This window comes from Rhinolophus sinicus, chromosome 11 (assembly GCF_057876585.1).
Source record: "Rhinolophus sinicus isolate RSI-liver-muscle chromosome 11, RSI-T2T, whole genome shotgun sequence".
Lineage (NCBI taxonomy): Eukaryota > Metazoa > Chordata > Mammalia > Chiroptera > Rhinolophidae > Rhinolophus > Rhinolophus sinicus.
Window position 1 is genome coordinate 25,071,271 of NC_142511.1, and position 16,543 is coordinate 25,087,813.

Genomic DNA, 16,543 nt, shown 5'->3' on the forward strand with positions numbered 1-16,543 from the left:
CTTGGAGACAGCATATGGTTGGGTTTAGTTTTTTGATCCAATCTGCTACTCTGTGCCTTTTTATTGGTGAGTTCAGTCCATTTACATTTAGGGTGATTATTGATATGTGAGGATATCCCAACATTCTATCTTTAGTTTTCTGGTAAGGCTGTGTCTCCATTGTTTCTTTGCCTTTTTGTTGTTGTCTATTATTTCTGTGTGGTGGTATTCTATGATGTTTCCCTCTATTTCTTTTTTTATTACAGTATATATTTCAGTTCTGGATTTTTTCTGAGTGGTTACCCTTAAGTTTATGTAAAAGAAAGTTTGATATTTAGAGTATTCCATTTTCTTCAGCACGCTTACTGGCTTACTTTCTCCATTCCCATATTCCGGTTCAGGCCTTTTCTCTCCCCTTTTTTATGTTTTGGTTGCCACAAATTGTCCCTGTTGATGGTGGTCGAATAGCCTCCTTTAGTATTTCTTCTAGTTCAGGTCGTGTATTAGAAAATTCTCTCAGCTTCTGTATGTCTGGAAAGGTCTTTATTCCCCCTTCATATCTAAAGGATATATTTGCTGGATGTATTATTCTTGGCTTATAATTTCTCTCTTTCAACAGTTTGAATATTTGGTTCCACTACCTTCTGGCTTGTAGAGCTTCTGCTGAAAAATCTGATGATAATAAACGGGCTTTTCTTTGTAGGTTACCGTCTTCTTTTACTTGGCTGCCTTGAGGATTCTTTCTTTGTCGTTGATTTTAGACAGCTTCAATGCAATGTGCCTTGGAGAAGGCCTGTTGGGATTGAGGTAATTAGGTGTTCTATTTGCTTCTTGGATTCGAGGATCCAGTTCTGTCCACAAGTTTGGGAAGTTCTCATGGACAATTTGTTTGAATATATTCTCTGTTCCCTTCTCTCTTTCTTCTCCTTCTGGTATGCTCATTATTCTTATATTGCTCTTTCTGATGGAGTCAGAAAGTTCTTGTAGAGTTCTTTCATTTCTGTTAAATCTCAAGTCTCTTTCTTCTTCCATCTGTGTAATTTCCAGGTTTCTATCTTCGACGTCACTGATTCTTTCCTCCATCTGGTCAACTCTACTACCTAAGCTGGCTATTTCATTCTTCGTTTCTTCTATTGAGTTCTTCATCTCCAGAAATTCTATTTGGTTCTTTTTTAAAATTTCAATCTCTTTTGTAAAATGCTCATGTTGTTCTTTGATTGTGTTTCTGAGTTCATTAAACGGCCTTTCTGTGTTTTCTTGCATCTCGTTGAGATTTTTCAGAACTGCAATCTTGAATTCTCTGTCGTTTAAATCACATCTTTCCATATCTTTAAGTTCCTTTTCTGGAGACTTTTCACTTTTTTTCTGAGCTGTTTTGTTGCCTTGGTTATTCATGGCAATTACTGATTTATTATTTCTCTTCCTAGACATCTACAGGAGTGGTTCTGCAACAGGTTGATAGGAAGAGGTGTTTCTTTTGTTTTCCAATACTTGTTGGTAGAATGTTTTCTTTTTTCTCTGACTGCAGCGTTTTTTTCTCTCTCACATGGTAGTGCTATGTTTTCTCTGCACTATTCCAGCTTCTCCCACAATGGGGGGGATTCCCTGGGAGATGGGCTTCTCCCCTGTTACTAGTTCACCTGGGTCACAGGGTGCAATGTCCGTGTGGGTATGCGGAGAGCTTTTGAAGTTCCAAAGCTCTTCCTGCACCAGATTCAGAGCTTGTATGTTTTAGCAGTTCTGTTTACTCCTGCAGGGATCCGCCCAGATAGGTGGGGTCAGGGGCGGGTTGAGTTGTGAGAGGTGGTCCAGAGCAATGGCGGCGACCACCACCACAGCAGGTCCTGCTTCTACATCCCTCCCCTTTGCCAGAACTAGTTGGGCTGCAAATCTGTGTCTGTGCTCCACAGTTCTCAGAACAGCACATATTCTATTGTTTTGATCTGACACTGCTACTGTTCCACTTCTAGCACTGGGCAGGTTGGGCGGGATGAGCTCTCGGAGGGTAGGGAGGGGGCGGTAGTCTCAGCGCCTAAGGCTTCGGTTCTCTGCTTGGCAGTGGGGGCTGAAATCACCGTTTTCAGCTTTCTTCACTCAGTCTTTTTTCCTAGGTCTCTGCCATGAGCGTTGGATTCAGCCATGTTATGTGCTGTCCCCTCAGCCCTTGGGTCATAAATCGAGCCCTAGCAGTCTGAGTTCTTTCCTCTCCTGCAGTCGCGGCAGTTCTGGGATGCAGTGAGCTCAGAGCACTTAGCTAGGTCTGCGTCCTGCGCCCACATGGCTCCGTTTCTGCACTTCTCCCTTCCCTTCTCCCCCATTCGTGCAATTTGCCCCCCTTTATGTGAATTCAGTAGTGGGTCTCTTTGTCTTGCCTGTCTGCTGTGCAGGGAGTCCTTTGTGGAGTTATAGTTGTTCGATTAGTTGTAAATTCCAGGCGAGATTTACAGAGGCTCATCTCATGCCGCCATTTTGATGACGTCTCCCCAACTTTGTTCTTGTTTTTCAAGATTGGTTTGGCTCTCCGGGGTTTTTGTGATTCCATATAAGTTTTAGGATTATTTTTTTCTAGTTTTGAGAAGAATGTCATTGGTATTTGACAGGGATTGCATTGAATCTAGATATTGATTTGGGTAATATTGGCATTTAAACTACATTAATCCTCCCAATCTATGAGCATGGTATGTCCTTCTATTTATTTGTATCATCTTCAATTTCTTTCATCAATGTCTTATATTTTTTAGAGTACAGGTCTTTTACCTCCTTGGTTAAATTGATTCCTAGGTATGTTATTCGTTTTATGGGATTATTTTCTTGTTTTTTCTTTTGTTTTCTTTTCTTTTTGAGTGGGGATTACTTTCTTAATTTAGCCATCTGATTGTTCATCATTAGCGTATAGAAATGTGATGGGTTTCTGTATATTAATTTTGTATTCTGTTACTTTACTGAATTCATTCATTAGTTCTAATAGTTGTTTGGTAGAATCATTAGGGTTCTCTGTATATAGTATCATGACATCTGCAAATAGTGACAGTTTTACTTCTTCCTTTTCAATATGGATGTCTTTTTCCCCCTCCTCCTCCTCCTTCTCCTCCTCTTCCTCCTTCTTCTTCCTCTTCTTCTTTTTGTCTGATTGATGTGGCTATCACTTCCAACACCATATTGAATAATAGTACTGACAGTGGGCATTGCTATGTTTTTTCTGATCTTAGAGGAAAAGCTTTTGGCTTTTCACCATTGAGTATGATGTTAGCTCTGTGTTTGTCGTATATAACCTTTATTATTTTGAAGTAAGTTCCCTCTGTACCTACTTTCTTGAGAGTTTTTATCATAGATGGATGTTGGATTTTATCCAATTCTTTTTCTGCATCTATTGAGATGATTGTATAATTTTTATCCTTGCTTTTGTTAAAGTGGTGTATTACATTAATTGATTTTCAGATACAAAACCTTTCTTGCATCTGTGGGATAAATCTCACTTGATCATTGTATATAATCTTATTAATGTATTGTAGAATTCAGTTTGCTAGTATTTTGTCAAGAACGTTTGCCTTTACATTCACCAGGGATATTGGCCTATAATTTTCTTCTCTTTCTTTTTCCTTTCTTTCTTTCTTTCTTTCTTTTTTTCTTTCTTCCTTCCTTCCTTCCTTCCTTCCTTCCTTCCTTCCTTCCTTCCTCCCTCCCTCCCTCGCTTCCTTCCTTCCTTCCTTCCTTCCTTCCTTCCTTCCTTCCTTCCTTCCTTCCTTCCTTCCTTCCTTTCTTTCTTTCTTTCTTTCTTTTTTTGTGTGTGTATTGTCTTTGGTCTTGATATCAGAGTAATGCTGACCTTGTAGAATGAGTTTAGAAGAGTTTCTTTCTATTCAATCTTTTGGAATACTTTGAGAAGAAGTATTAATTCTTTAAATATTTGATAGAATTCACCTGTGAAACCATCTGGTCCTGGACTTTTTTTTTGTTGTTGGGAGTTTTTTGATTATTGGCTTAATTTCATTGGTAGTAATTTGTTCAGATTTTCTGGGGTTTTTTCTTTCCTGGTCCATTCTTGGAAGGTTGTATGTTTCAAGGAATTTATCCATTTCTTCTAGGTTTTTTTGGCATATGATTATTAATAACATTTTAAAATGATTTTTTAAAAAATCATATTTCTGTGGAATCAGTTGTACTTTTCTTTCATTTCTGATTTTATTTATTTGGAGTCTCTCTTTTTTTCTTTATGAGTCTGGCTAAAGCCTTGTCAATTTTGTTTATCCTTCAAAGAACCAGCTCTTAGTTTCATTGATCTTTGCTTTTGTTATTTTTTTTGCCTCTATTTCATTTATTTCCACTCTGTCTTTATTATTTCCTCCCTTTTACTTACTTTGGGTCTTGTTTGTTCTTTTTCTGATTCCTTTAGGTGTAAAGTTAATTTGTTTATATTTGGGATTTTTCTTGTTTCTTGAGGTAAGGCTGTATCACTATGAACTTCCATCTTAGAAATGCTTTTTCTGCATCCCATAAATTTTGGAATGTTGTGTTCTCATTTTCATTTGTGTTAATGTAGTTTTTTATTTCCTCTTTGATCCATTTGTTGTTAAGTAGCATGTTGTTCAGTATCCACATGTTTGTGTTTTTTCCAGTTTTCTTCTTGTAGTTGATTTCTAGTTTCATACCATTGTGGTTGGAAAAAAATGCTTGATATGATTTCAATCTTCTTGAATTTATTGAGACTTGTTTTGTGATCACTCATATGTGATCAGTCTTGGAGAATGTTTCATGGGCATTTGAGAAGAATGTGTATTCTGCAGTTTCTGTATGAAGTGTTCTGAAAATATCAAATTTATCTGGCCGAATGTGAGATTTAAAGCCATAATTTCCTATGATTTTTTGTCTGGATGATCTATCTATTGATGTAAGTAGGCTATTCAAATCCCCTACTACTATTGTATTTCTATCAATGTTTTCCTTCATGTCTGTTATTATTTGCTTTATATAGTTAGGTGCTTCTATTTTGGGTGCATAGATATTTATGATTGTTATATCTTCTTGGATTAACCCCTTTATCATTATATAATGACCTTCTTTGTCTCTTTTTACAGTTTTTGTGTTTAAGACTATTTTGTCTGATGTAAGTATTGCTACCCCTGGTGGCCAATTTGCTCAGTGATTAGACCACAGTGCTCATAACACCAAGGTCGCCAGTTCAATTCCCACATGAGCCAGTGAGCTGCACTCTCCACAAGACTGAAAAAAAAAAAAAATGACTTGACCTGGAGCTGAACTACGCCCTCTGCAACTAAATTGAAAACAACGACTTGACTTGAAGCTGAGCTGCGCTCCCCCACAACTAGATTGAAAAAAACAACGAGTTGACATGCAGCTGATGGGTCCTGGAAAAACACACTGTTCCCCAATAAATTTTTTTTTTAAATGTATTGCTATCCCATCTTTCTTTTTGCTTCTATTTGCATGGAATATCTTCTCCTATCCCTTTAGTTTTAGTCTCTTTGTCTTTCTATTTGAAGTGAGTCTTGTAGATGTAGGCAGTATGTAGGCAGCATATAAATGGGTCTTTTTTTTAAATCCATTCAACTACTCTATGTCTTTTGATAAGAGAATTTAATTCATTTACATTTAAAGTAATTATTATTTTTATAAATTAAAGTTTATTGGAGTGACAATTGTTAGTAAAGTTACATAGATTTCAGGTGTACAATTCTATAATACATCATCTATACATCACATTGTGTGTTCACCACCCAGAGTCAGTTCTCTTTCCATCACCATATATTTGATTTTTTAAAAAGTAATTATTAATAGATATATATTTATTGCCATTTTGTTCATTGTTTTTTGGTTGTGTTTTGTAGTTCTTTTTTTTTTTTTCTTGTCTCTTGATCTCTTTACTTTTGGTTTGCTGTTTTTCTTCAGTGTTTTGTTTGGTTCCTTTCTCTTTATTTATTGTGTGTGTGTGTGTGTGTGTGTGTGTGTGTGTGTGTGTGTGTATTTGTTGTAAATTTCTGGTTTGCGGTTACCATGAGGTTAATATATATCCATGTATATCTGTAGAGGTATGTTTTAAGCTGATAGGCATTTAAATTCAAATGCATTCTAAAAGCACTGCGTTTTCACTCCTCCTCCCTGCTTTGTGATTTTTTTAGGGTAGAATTTTATGTTTTTATTAACACAAATATGATGTACATACAAGCTGTTTATTCATTTTCTTTGCTGCACAGCCAGGCATGGGGATTGGTGATTCTCATATTCTGCTGGGCTACTCTTTCCCCAATGGCTTTGCAGTTTTCTGAGATGTTGTGAGCAGTCTCAGCACAGTAAGATTTGTTGCACATCAGCAGCGCGTCAAGCTTTTTGATGTTGTGGACCAGGACTTCTGAAAACTGCAGGGAAAAATGTGCTTGGTTTTCATGTTGTTCCCAGAACCAATGGTGGACATCAAGATCTGGCCCTTGAACCTTCTGTGCACCTTATAGTCAATGCCTCTGGGTTTCTACCAGTTACGCCTAATTTTGACACATCAGTTTGACTGGTGGTGGATAAACTTCTTGGTCCTCTTTTTGACAATCTTGGGCTTTGCAAAAGGTCTGAGGGCAGCCATGATACCAAGTAGGAGATGGCTGCCATCTTCGTAGGTAGCACCAAGAAACAGCCTGCTTTATATTTTTGATGTCATATTTTATATCTTTTTGTTTTGTGTGTCCCTTTACTATTCATTGCAGTTATAGTTAATTTTGGTACTTTTTTTTAACCTTCATACTAGCTTTCTAAGTGGCTGATTCACTGTGTTAATTCTATATTTGCATTTCCCTGTAAGATTTTTTTCTTTCATGTGTTTTCTTATTTTTGGTATGGCCTTTTCTTTTCTACATAAAGAAGACCCTTTAACATTTCTTGTAAAACTAGTTTTAATGGTGAATGAGGTCTTAGATTTTGCTTGTCTGGGAAATTGTATCTTTCATGTATTCTGAATGATAACTTTGCTGTGTATTCTTGGTAGTAGATTTTTTCCCCCTTTATCGCTTTCAAGATATTGTACCATTCCCACCTGGCCTGCAAAGTTTCTGCTGAGAAATCAGCTGCTAACCTTATGGGGTCTCCCTCATATATGACTTTATGTTTTCCTCTGAGTTACTTCAAAATTGTATTTTCATCCTTAACTTTTTTCATTTTAATTACAATATGTCTTCGTGTGAGCCTCTTTGGATTCATCTTATTTGGAACTCTCTGTGCTTCTTGGACCTGGATGTCTGTTTTGTTCCCCAGATTAGAAAAGTTTTCAGACATTATTTCTTTTTCCCCCCAGCCATTATTTATATAAATACACTTCCTGCCCCCTTCTCTCTTTTTCCTCCTTCTGGGATCCCTATCCTGCAGATGTTAGTGCACTATGTCCCAGAAGGCCCTTATACTATCCTTGATTTTTTAAATTCTTTTTTCTTTTTGCTGTTCTGATTGGGTTATTTCCACTATTCTGTTTTCAAGGTCACTAATCTGTTTTTCTGTAATAATTTGCTGTTGATTCCTTTTAGTTTATTTTTAAATTTCAGTTATTGTGTTCTTCAGCTCTGATTGGTTCTTTATTATATTTTCTAACTCTTTGTTGAAGTTCTTGCTGATTTCCTCTATTCTGTTATACTTCCAGGTTGGTGAGCAATCTTATAACTGTTTCTCTGAATTTTTTATCAGAAAAATTACTTGTCTCTGTTTCATTTGTTTTCTTTTTACTTTTTCTGGTTTTTTTTTCTTGTGCCTTCATTTGAAGCACTTTCCTGTCTTCTCATTTTGTTTGACTTTCTGTATTTGTTTCTATGAAATACCTATCTCTCCAATCTTGACAAGTGATCTTGTGTTGAAGCAGCCTCTATGTGGTCTGTGTGCCATATGGTTTTGGCAGGCATGTTGGAGTTGGGACAGACACACGTGGTGCCCGGGGTGTCACTTGGCTAGAAGGAGTAGGTTCAGGGCATGACATCCTGGTGCCCATGGCAAGAATGGAATCAGTGCAGGGCAGCCCAGTGTGCTCATGCTTCAGTAGCTTGGTGATCTGGGTGGAGTGGCCCTGTGGGCACATGTATTGCAGCTCCCTGGTTGTCTTGCTCTTGCTCCAGGCTGGGCTGCCTGATGTGCATGCATGGAGCTCCCTGTTGATCTGATTGTCCAAGGCTGGAGTGGTGTCTGTCTGGGGCAACCCAGTGGATGCATATAGCAGTGGCTCAGCACCCAGTTGTACCCACTGGATCAAGCCCCAGATGTGTGTGTGTGGGGACTGTGCATGCATGCTATGGCACCCTGTTTTTCCTGATGGAAGTAACTCCAGAATGGATGACCAGGAATGTTTTATAGTGGCCTTTCAGGTTGATTACAGCAGCAGGACAGAGGCCCCACCTGCATTATCCAAGTAGAGGAAGAATGTAAATAATGATGCTCACCAGTTCTTCTGATCCTGGAGAGTATCCTCAGATCCCAGATGCTCTCTCTCTCTCTCTCTCTCTCTCTCTCTCTCTCTCTCATTTGTTTTGCAGAAGCTGTTCAATAGGCCCTCAGTTGTCTCAGGAGGAATTGCTCTAAATAGAGATGGACATTCAGTGTGCTCATTGGAGGGGTCAAGCCCAGTATCTTCCTATGCTGCCGTCTTTGACCCACTTCCTTTCTCGTTTTAAATTAAGAATCCTTTTATTTATTTTTGTTCTCTGGCTTTAGGCTAGTTCATCCCTTGGTTTTCATTCTGCCTAATTTGTGGAGTGGAAGAGCAAGAGCAAAAACTTTGGGTGGCTCTAGCTCTGGGGAGCCCTGGTCCTCACTACTGTCTCCACTTATTAACTCCCTGGTCTCTGGTCTCCCTCAACCTTCCCACCACTCACCTTGCTGTGCACCCATATCTGAAGTGTAGACCTCAGATATTAACTCTGTTCTCCTTCAGCTTCACCTTCATCTCTTCCTGGCCTTTTGTTATTTGCATTCTCCCCAGACTGACTCAGATCCAGGAATGTTCCTTTTGTAAGCTACTCCATCAGTGCAGTGCCAGCCTTATATGGAGAATCTACATTGGCAAAGAGAAAACAATTATTGGCCCCTAGTATGGCCTGTACTCACCTTTTATTTCTTACCTACCAGCTCATCTCAGTGTCCTTTTATATCTTTGTTTCCCACTTGATTGTGAGCAACTAGAAGCATTGTGAGCACATTGTAGATGCATAATAGATGTTAGCTGAAAGAATAAATGACTTTTTTAATTAAAAAAGATGACCAATACCAGCATTTATTTTAAAAGAATAAATGTCCAGAGCAGTATTATTTGTGAGCCACAAATGAAAAACAAAATCAAACAAAATTGATAAGATAAAAGACAATCTTTACTTCATTACCTCATCTGTAAAATGGATATATTTATCATGAGGAATATATATATATATATATATATATATATATATATATATATATATATATAGTCTCAACTACTTTTAGGGGTTCTGAACAGGTCTTCCCCAAATGTGGCACATTGGCCTGTGAATTATTTTGAGCTGAAGTCAATCAAGACCCTGCATGCTCATTAGAAAGTTTTACCTCCCCCTTAAAGAATTTAAATTAGAGACCTTGCCCATAATAAAAGTAATCACTAACAATAACTTTATTTTTTGACCTATCTATATGGCAGGGCAAACTACTAATTACTGGACATTTGCTCTTCTTATCATACAATGACTTTCCTCCCCTCTGAAGCCCCAAAGCACCTTAACTTATCTTTAGCTCAGAATGTCATATATACCTAACTTTTCCCTTGCTGTCTTTGAATCTTCATGTATGTGGCGTCTCTGACTCTCTCATGTATGTGGAGTCCCCACACTTATGTTTTTAATTCAGTTTGGTCATTTTCTCTTGTTAATCTGTCTTATGTCTATTTGACCAGCCAAAAGAATCTTGAGGGTAGAGGAAAGTTCCTTTTTCCCCGACACCCTACACATACATATAAACCTATACATGCGTGTGTGTGTGTGTGTGTGTGTGTGTGTGTGTGTGTGTTTAGAATGATGTTTGGCATACAGTCAATACTCAATAAATATTAAATATTGTAGATTAATATTTTATGGTTAGTGAACTCGTCTCTCTTGCTGGTCAGCTTCTTGACAGATTGAAATAAAGGGCATGCTTAGAATTATAGCCATATAGACTCTGAAGAATCTTTAAAATTTGCTCACAAATACATAAACAGAGATGGTTTGCAGTTGTTTCTTTCCTCTTCTAGGGATGAAATAAGAGAGGAAAGGGCCATGTTACACCCTGGGCTACAGTCTGACAGGCTGTCCCCCCCAGGAGGTTCTTCTCATGATGTCTTGCCTGGTTACCTCTGATTATGTGATGAACATTGCTTATGAAAAAATTTTTGTAGGAAAAATTTGAGGCCTAAAAATGTTATTTTCTTCTAAAGATAATCTTCATTTCCTTTGGCTAGGTACTCATGGGCACTAACAGTCTTGGAGTTTAATCTAATTTCAATAGATTAAGCAACTTAATCTAGTTTTGTGGTTTGAGATTTTCTTAGCTACACAGATGACATGAATTTCTGCAGAAAGCTGGAATACTTCTTGTTCGCCCTTCCTCCTAGGGTAAGCCTTTGGGGTCCAGGTCAAAGGAATAAGTGATTTACACATTTCCTGATCTTGGTGGCCTTGGATACCAAGTTTGTCCCTCCAGTCCCAAGAAACTGTCGAAAGCAATGGTTAGCTTTCTGGTCTTCTCTTTCAGACAAGCAAAGATCCCCAAGGAGTACTGGAAGCAGAAGCCCTCTTATCTCTTAGATGCCTCTTGTAACCATCCTTCCCTTTCTATCTCCATCTTACTAACCAAGTCCATTTATCATCACCTCTCTCTTGAACCTCTCTCCTGTATAGTCTTTTAAGTTGTTTGACTGCATCCAATCTTGATCTTCTATAATTAGTTTGTCACTGCAACTTGTGAAATTTTAGAAGCGTAATTATTTCTGAATCAGCCACATTGATTGTCTTTCTTTTAGGTTCTCTCACCATGCATAGGTCCTTTGCACAGGCTCTGCCCTCTAATTAGGAGAAGGCTTTCACCCTTCCCTTTTTCATAAGTAGCTTCTACTCATCTTTACATATCAGCTCAATCTTCATGTTTGGAATAAGCCTACGGTGATCCTAGCAAAATCCCTCATTATAAGTTATCATAGCACCATGCATTTTCTTCCAGTCATTGCTGCTGTAGTGTTATTTGAAGAATAATTTGATTGTTGGCCTCCAAAGAGGAAACTCTTTGTTCTCTCTTTACTATTAAAGGGAAACTGTTTCCTTTCTGCTCAAAACCAGCACTTGTGACACAAATTTGTGTTCGTTTCTTTCCACACAGCAACCAATCCTCCAACACCAGCTGCTGTTCTATAATTCAGTTCAATTCTGACAATATTTACCTAGAGTTAGTGTCACATTCCACAAGTTAAGGACTCAGTCCCACAATACTACTCCAACTTCAGAGGCCAATCACAAGTCTGGATCTTCCGTAATTCTGACTGACCCACTAGCTATAAACTGAGAGTTCCCAGAAACCCCTCTTTAAGTTTGATAATTTGCTTGGAATGGCTCACAGGACTCAGGAAAACAGTTTACTTACTAAATTACTGGTTTATTATAAACGGATACATCTCAGGAATAGCCAAGTGAAAGAGATGGACAAGGCAAGGTATGCAGGAAGGAGTATGGAGCTTCTGTGCTATTTTCAGACACACTACCCTGCCAGCACCTCCAGGTGTTCAATAACTGGGAAGCTCTCTGAATCCCTTCAGTTGGGATTTTTTAATGGAGGCTTCATTATGTAGGCACAATTATGTAAATCATTGAACATTGGTGACAAAACTCTACTTCAGTCCCTCTCCCATCCCTTGAGGTTGGAGTATGGGGGGTAAGGGAGTTGGGCAGGGCATGGGGCTGAAATTCCAACCCTCTAATCACATAGTTGTTTTCCTGGCAAAGGGCTCCATCCTGAGGTTATCCAGGTGCTTCCAGCCACCAGTCATTCATTAGCATACAAAAGACACATCACTTCTAAGATTCCAGGGTTTGGGGGAGATGTGTGCAAGGAAACTGGGAGAAAGACCAAATATTATCATATCACAGTATTACAGCTCTCTCATTAGAATGTAAGCACCCTGAGGGCAGAGGCCTCTGTTTTGGCTCATTGCTGTATTCTCTGCATTCAGCACATGGCGTGGCACTTTGCGGTGCTCATTAAATGTTGCTGAATGCATGAATGAATGAGTAAATACCGCCTGAAATAATACAGATACCTTCTTTTCTCCACTAACATGGTTTCTGTATTTGAGAACCTGGTATCTGCAGTTCACAAGCTCCAAACCACACAGCTCTGGGGACTGCATGTGTGGACTTTGATGTGAAAAGTGACTTCCACCCAACCAAGTTGGTGGTTTCTTTTGCTCGCTTGTTGATCTCATGAGCCTGCATCTGCCTGTGGGAAAGATCTTGTCAAGTGTCCTTATTCCATTGGTATCCTTGGACCCAATTTCGTCACTGGTTTAAAAAGAAAAGTGGGTAGGGAGGACTATTTCCGATTATTTTACCATCTGAACTATCTCAGAGGAGAAAAGGGTGGGGAAAGTATTCTAAAGCCCTCATCGTCTCTCTCCCCCCTTCCAATCTTTACCCATTCAAGCTCCCCAACCTCAAACTGTGCTCTCTGAGGGAGAGTAATCTTTTCCTCTGATTATGCCAAGGGGCTTCTTCCCTTCTGCCCACCCCATTCTCACTTACAGTAAGCACTTTCCATCCTTTTCCATTGCAACCCCAACATGTAGGTCTCAGACTTTCCCCTCAGGCCCTCACAGTGGGCAACACCTCTTTTTTCTCACTGAATGTTCATTTAAAACTTCTTCCACTCCATTATGTAATACAGGCTTTCTCATTAAAGAACATTTGGAAAATGAAGACAAATAGAAGAAAACCAAGCCACCTAAGATTTCACTCCCTCGAAAAACCGTGTTGAAACTTTTATGTATTTTCTTCTAAGTTTTTTCATGCATTTAAAAAATACAGGTATTTAAAAAATATAGTTGTAACCATACAGCACACTACATTTTACATTCTACTTTTTAAACTTGATGTTGTAAGGGAGGAAAAATAACTTCCCCTTTACTTTTCTAGGTTCTGTTGTTGAAACCCTCCTATTGAGACAGGTTAGTTAGTATATTGCTAGGTAGACAGAGGGTCCCTGGTGGAATAAACAAAAAGCAGCCATATCCTGAAACTCCAGGTCCTGGAATGTCTCCTTCACTCCAGGACAGAGACATGAGAATATGCCTTGAGGTTAATAAATAATCTCAAATCCCTTCTGGCTGGACAAAGGAACAGATCTGATAGATAGGAATGGGTTATTTCGTTAATCCCTTCGGGATGGGCAAACAGGACAAACCTGATAGATGAATTCCATTAGAAGGCTCCAGCCCCCTTCCCCAAGCAGGCAAGGGAAGGTATAAAAGTAAAAGCCTTTTGCCTCAGTCACTGGGCTTCCCAGTTTTGGGTACCCCCTCCCGCTCGGGAGCTACAACTTCTCCTGCCTCTAATAAACTATCTTCCTTTACAACTCCTTGCCTCTTCCTGGTCCGTGTGTCCACTCTTCGGCTTCACGAGACACCATCCCAGCCGCACTCAGAAACTGCCGGCAGATCCGACATCATTTACATCATTTGGGGGCTCGTGTCCAGGATTGAAGGAGAGTTAAATATTATCTGTGCCTTTCTACTTGCCCACCCTATGGGCCTTCATCAGTTTTTGTCTCTTTCTCCTGTCACACAAATATCAGGCCTCCGTCAGTCATTTAAAAGTGACTAGCGTGGCTGCCGACCTTAAGCCACGGAGGTAAAGCTTTGCGGAAGGGCTCTGGTTGACCCCCTCCAGCACTGAGCCGGAGGAATGTCGACACCATAGTCAAACTGCCTTCTCTCTTGCTTTCTCTCTCCGGTCCAGTAAAGCCCAAAGACTGCGTGCAGTTGAAGTGAGTGGCCCTTGGCAGCAACTGTGGGACTCTGGTTGTAGCTACTCTGCGGTGTGTCCCAAAGGCTCCCTGGGTCTTCCTCCAGCCCGACTGCCCATAAGGGTGCTGTTTGGAGGCTTCCCTCCCTGTCTCTGCTACTTTCTCCTATCCTTCTGCTGCCTTTTTCCTTTCCACAAGGAAACTGAATACTGGCACGTGGCCAGGACTGTGGGCCTTTGCGGACAACCGAGGGATCCTGGCCATGGCTACTCTACTCTGTGGTGGGCTCCAAAGGTCCCTCTGGTCCCTTCCCAGCCCGACTGCCCAAAAGGGTGCCAGCAGGATGACTCCTTTGTCTCTGCTGCTCCTCTCATCCTGTCACTATCTCTCCTCAGCTCTTGAGACGTTGATTGAGGGTCCCTTCCCTGTGAGACCTCCTCAACACTCTCCAGTAACATATTTTGACAAGCCAGCCAGGAGGTAAGCCCCTTTTAGTGGACCTCAAAACCTCTCGCTCACTTTCCTATACCTCTTTTGTTTGCCATCCTTTGTGGGCACGGGTCAGGCAGTTAAATGACCATCAGGGTGTCCACCACTTGAAAACTCCCATGACAGGATAACCTGGTCTTGAAACAGGTCATTTAGAACCTGCCGGGCTCAAGACAAATCCAAGCACCAGTGAGGTTTGTGTTTGTACGGCATAACGTCTCTCTGGAGACTTGATTTTTCATCTCCTCTGTTCTAATGCTGTAGTCCTCCGGGGACCACACAGGGCTTCTGTGCCGCCTGGCTCCACCCCCGGCTGCACCACAGCGACAGCTGAGAGGGAGGGGCCACAAGAGGGCAGCTCCTCCAGAGCACCACCCACCAGGCCACCTCAGCCACCACCAGGCAGTTTTTAAGGAGGACCAACATATTCCAGACTCACTTTTCTTTAAGGAAACAGCCTTGTCCGAATCCTTCTGGGGCGTCAGATATCTCTTTTTGTCCCCCCTCGCATACTGGGCTTCAGAGCCTCCTTCCACTCCCTCTCGCCTAGGCCGTATGCCTTCCCTATAAGCTTTAAGTATATGCTCCCTCCGCTTTAAAGCACCTCATTATCAGCCACAGCCTTTATTGGCTTGTGGGCCAGGGCCAGACATTCAGGCGGGGACACACACACACACACACACACACACACACACACACACACACGGATTTAGGTAGGCGCCCACTGGAGGCATGGGCCGGACCGGTCTGCCCAGGTAAGAGAATAAATCCTGGCGCGCTGTGTCTCCCTACCTGCCTTGGAACTGGTCGTGCAGTGTCCGTGGCCCACGTTTTCTGGGGGACACTCTAGAACAAGCTGTGGGAGATGAATTGCCTTTCTATTCTTCCTCCCTTTCAGATGGGCAATCAGCCCTTATGTACCTTCACCCCCTTGAATTGCATCTTGAAACATTGGGACAAATTTGACCCTCAGACTTTGAAGAAACAGCACCTGGTTTTTTTTTTTGTTCAGAGGTTTAGCCTAAATACACATTGGAAGATGGGGAGACTTGGCCTTCTGAGGGAAGTATTAATTACAATACTATCATGCAACTAGACCTGTTTTGCAGACAGGAGGGCAAATAGTCAGAAGTTCCATATGTTCAGGCTTTTTTCACCCTAAGGCACAACCCAGATCTCTGTAAGAAATGTAGTGTTGACCCGTCTCTTTTAGTAGTGATCTCTTGCCTCCCTCCTCCTAGGGAGACTCCTCCTAAAGGGACTCCTCCAAAGGAACCTCCAGCGGGATCCTCCTCTCCTGAGGAGGCCCCTTCAACAAAAACCCATCTCCTAATCCACCTATAAACAGGAATGCCTGAGGCTGAGGTAACTGAAGGAAAAAAATGGCATTTTAAAAAACCAAGTGGCTAATTCTCAAGCCAGATCTCTTCCCCTTACTCTGCTGCTCTAATTCTAAGTCCTGCAGGGACCACTCACAGTGGGATTCATTATAAGGAAACTTGCCTTTAGACTGGAGTCCCCGAGGACTAACATTCTAAATAAACCTACTTTTAAAGTCATGTTATCTCTGTTACAGAATTTGTCAAGAAAATAGCTTAGATTAAATATCTAGGTATTTCAAAGCAACAAAATGCTGAAGTATAGGTCTAAGTTCATCTACTTCTGGCTTCTTGTTAAGACATAAATTAAGAGCTGTTAATAAATATATCTTATATTTTATTACAAAAGCCTATGCTTTTGAAGGTTGACAAATATATTCCTGGATTTGCCAGTGGAAGTGCTGATTGCGTGCTTTTGGTCGTCAGTAAAACTTAAAGTTCTAAAAGGTTATGGATTCTAATATGGGTAAAAAATGGTGTGTGTTTTCAAGAAAGGTATAAGGTATGGAAATGCAATTTTGAAGGCACTGAAAGAAAACAGTTTGTCCTAAAGATGGTTATTTCTGAATGAGTGAAAAGAGACAAAGTAAGAGGGACTGGGAAAGTTGTAGAAGGTTTGTGAGAAGTTTTGAGAGTTTTATACATACTTAAGCTAATACAATTAACTAAGTAAATTTAAACATCAAAAGTAAGCTGGTACAAAA

The 16,543-nt window shown here is 40.4% G+C and overlaps 1 long non-coding RNA gene and 1 pseudogene across 3 annotated transcripts in view; one reads left to right on the forward strand and one right to left on the reverse strand.

The window, feature by feature from the left end:
- LOC109438342 (uncharacterized) overlaps positions 1-16,543 on the forward strand; it is an 87,179-nt gene that overhangs the window by 51,406 nt on the left and 19,230 nt on the right. Inside the window, exon 5 of one of the 3 annotated variants that reach the window (XR_016022780.1) lies at positions 14,367-14,986. The exons of 1 other annotated variant lie outside the window; for it this stretch is intronic. This is a non-coding gene — a long non-coding RNA (uncharacterized LOC109438342). Of the gene's footprint in view, positions 1-5,054; positions 5,397-14,366; positions 14,987-16,543 lie in introns of those variants that run through there. One more of the 3 variants, XR_012492845.2, reaches the window with a different exon arrangement.
- On the reverse strand, positions 5,768-6,716 carry LOC109438341 (large ribosomal subunit protein eL32 pseudogene; annotated as a pseudogene).